The 3,783-nt window shown below is 39.1% G+C and overlaps 1 pseudogene across 1 annotated transcript; it reads right to left on the reverse strand.

The window, feature by feature from the left end:
• Nucleotides 1-686: 686 nt before the first annotated feature.
• Nucleotides 687-2,333, reverse strand: LOC311608760 (serine/threonine-protein phosphatase 2A catalytic subunit beta isoform-like; annotated as a pseudogene). Its single transcript has one exon. The product of its transcript is annotated as a serine/threonine-protein phosphatase 2A catalytic subunit beta isoform-like (transcript).
• Nucleotides 2,334-3,783: the final 1,450 nt, after the last annotated feature.

Raw genomic sequence — 3,783 nt, forward strand, 5'->3', positions numbered from 1 at the left:
TTTCTGCTTTGGCTATCTGGAGGCCTTTCTTCACTGCACTTGTATGTGCCATTAACAGAAAAAGAAGCTTAAAGAGGGTGGTCAGGACACTGACATCTACCAATAGTTTAGTATTAAAGCCAGATTTGTTTGTTTAAATTGGAAACTTTATTTGTGCAGGACACCAAATAGGATGCATGCATGGTCATGACAAATAGACAGAAATACGCAGCTCAACATCAAATAGTACTTTAGTTTAAATGAAAGAAAATCTCTTTAATGTTATGACAACATACTCCCAAGGAATCTCTTCTTCAATTAGTCATACATTTCAATAAAATAAAGGATTATGAATTTAAGTGCAAATCAGCTTGTGAGTTCTTAAAAATAAAACTCCAACTCTGTTAATCCATGCCAGTTAAAGCATTGTAACTAGATTTCCAAGAAAGCGCAAAGGAAATGAGGTAGTCAGTGACCTTTTTTGCTTAACCAGTCAAAAACAATGGTTACTACAGTACAACAGGCAAGCAGTCCAGTTGACTCGTCTAGGACAGGGTCCTAAGTTGCAAATTGTACTCAACACTTATCATTAGTACATCACATTGTGGTCCATGATGTGGCTTTATGTCAAGACATACCACCATTTGTTACAGAAACACATAGATAACCATTGTTTTTAAATATATATATACATATGTACATAGTAAAGGGCCAGGTATACTTGCAAATACAAAAAAAAGGTCCAGGGGAGGAATTTATAGGAAGTAGTTTGGGGTGCACTGGGTCACATGGGGCTCTCCATGATGAGATGCTGGACCAAACTGAAGAGAAAAATATTTTAAAGGGCTGTCTAATTCCATGGTAGCAGCCTGGTTTCTGGAACAAGAGCAGTAATTGGGTACACTATAAATGGTAACCCCATTCTGATCATGGCACCATTTATATCATTCCATTGCAAACGGGAGAGCATGACACACCAGTGTGAGATCCTTGGCATAATTAAGTGTTTCAGAAATATCTTGTCCAAATGTGTAGCTAGTACCACATGGTGAAAAGCCCCATTCACCATTGTCCTCTGGGTCTGACCATAAGAGATCACATACTGGGCCCTCATGAGGAACTTCTTGTAAATGGTCCAGAGCTCTCACATGATCCACTGTATCTATGGGTGGAGAGAAGCCACCATGGAGGCAGAATATCTGTCTACTGAATCTGTAAGTGAAAGACAATGAAAGAGGTCTGTAAAGTTTTCCCGTACACTGGCATTTCCATACTTCCATAGACACTCATCAGAAAATCCGTATACTTGTGTGATCTGCCGTCTTTCATAGTTTCCTGGCAGTATTGTAATGTGCTCTGGATAGTGCACCTTTAATGCTACTAGAAGAGCCACAGCCTCCACAGAATAATAACCTGGGCCTACACAGTCACTCATGAATAGGTAGTTTGTGTCTGGAGATTTCCCACCAATTCTGAAGAGTTCCATAAGGTCACAAAATTGAACATGTGCATCTCCACAGAATGCAAACCTTTTGTACATTTCTTTGGTAATCTTAAAAATTAATTTATTCAGATTACAACTCAATTGTTCTCCCATCACTTGTATCCTCCTGTTCTTCCCTCCCTTCCACTCTCCCCTAGGTCCATGATCAAAGGTGATCTCCTCCCCCACTTTGTGGTGACAGGCTATCAAATCTCATCTTAGCAGCCTGCCTATTCTTTCTTTGAGTGCCACCAGGGCTCTCCACCAAAGGTAGGTCATCAAATATGGGGCACCAGAGTTCATGTCAGAGTTAGTCCCTGCTCTCCACATAACTGTGGAGAATGTCCTGTCTATTGCCTATATCAGAGTAGGGGTTTTGTGTTTATTACTTGTATTGTCCTTTGTTAGTGCAATATTTTGAGTAGTCACCCCTGGGCCCTGATCCATCCATTATGATCTTCTTCTTTCTAAGATGCTCTGGTTTCTAAGATGCTCTGGATCCTTCTATTACCACATCTCCTATATTTCTCTCACCTAGAGTCCCAAGAGGATGTCCTCACAACTGGTCCAATCTCCTGGTAAGTGAAAACTTTCATGGGACATGCCTTTTGGGCTAGTGAGTATATACCATGTAAGTCTTTCTGCTTCTGGGTTAACTTGCTCAGTATGATCGTTTCTAATTCCATCCATTTGTCCATAAATTTCAGGATTTCCTTGGTGTTTTATAGCTGGGTAGTATACCATAGTGTAAATGTACCACAATTTCATTATCCATTCTTCAACTGAGGGCCATTTTGGCTGTTTCCATGTTCTACTGTTATGAATAAGGCTGCTATGAACATGGTTGAGCATATGTCCCTGTTGTGTGGTGGAGCATTTTCTGGGTATATTCCTAGGAGTGGAATAGCTGGGCCTGGATGAAGCCCTATTTCCAGTTGTCTGAGAAAATGTTACATTGATTTCCAAAGTGGCTGTACAGGTTTGCACTCCCACCAGCAGTGAAGGAGTTCCCCTTTCTCCACATCCTTGCCAGCATGTACTGTCATTTGAGTTTTTGATCTTAGCCATTCTGATAAGTGTAAGATAGAATCTCAGAGTTGTTTTGGTTTGCATTTCTCTGATAACAAAAGATGTTGAGCATGTATTTAAGTGTTTCTCAGCCATTTGATATTCCTTTGTTGAGAATTCTCTTTTTAATTCTGAACCCCATTTCTTAATTGAGTTATTTGGTTTGGTGGTGTTTAATTTCCTGACTTCTTTATATATTTTGGATGTTAGACCTTTGTCAGATGTAGAGTTGGTGAAGATCTTTTCCCAGTCTGTAGGCTGTCACTGTGTTCTTTTGACAGTGTTTCCTGCCTTACAGAAGCTTCTCAGCCTCATGAGGTCCCACTGTGAATTGTTGACCTTGAGGCCTGGGCTATTAGAGTTTTGTTCAGGAAGTTGTCTCCTGTGCCAATGTGTTCCAGGCTCTTCCCTACTTTTTCTTCTGACTGATTTAGTTTCTCTGGTTTTATGTTGGGGTCCTTAATGCACTTGGACTTGAGTTTTGTGCATGGTGACAAATATGTGTCTAATTGTATTTTTCTACATGTAGAAATCCAGTCACACCAGCACCATTTGTTGAAGATGCTATCCTTTTTTCATTGAATAGATTGGGCTTCTTTTTAAAAAATCAAGTGACCATATGTGTGTGGATTTATTTCTGGGTCTTCAATTCAATTCCATTGATCACCTATTGCTGCACCAGTACCACACTGTTTTAATTATTGTTACTCTACAGTACAGCTTGAGATCAGAAATGGAGATTCCTCCAGAGGATCTTTTATTGTATTGGATTGTTTTAGGTATTCTGGTTTTTTTGTTTTTCCATATGAAGTTGAGAATAGGTCTTTCAATGTCTTAAAAACATTGTGTAGGTTTTTGGATAGGAGTTGCATTGAATCTGTAATTTGCTTTTGGTAAGACAGTCATTTTTATTATGTTAACTCGTCCAATCCATGAACAAGGGAGATGCTTTCATCTTCTGATGCCATGTTCAATCTCTTTCTTCAGAGATTTGAAGTTCTTTTCAAACAAGTCCTTCACTTGCTTGGTTAGAGTTACTCCTAAATATTTTATATTGCTTGTGGCTATCGTGAAGGGAATAGTTGTCCTAATTTCTTCCTTTGAATGTTTGTCCTTTGTACATAGGAAGTCTACTGACTTTTTTGAGTTAATTTTGTACCCAGCCAATTTGCTGAAAGTGTTTATCAACTGTAGGAGTTCTCTGGTTGAATTTTGGGGGTGACTTATGTACACTATCATATCATCTCCAAATA

This window comes from Acomys minous (genome assembly GCF_964271855.1).
Source record: "Acomys minous genome assembly, chromosome: 11".
Taxonomy (NCBI): domain Eukaryota; kingdom Metazoa; phylum Chordata; class Mammalia; order Rodentia; family Muridae; genus Acomys; species Acomys minous.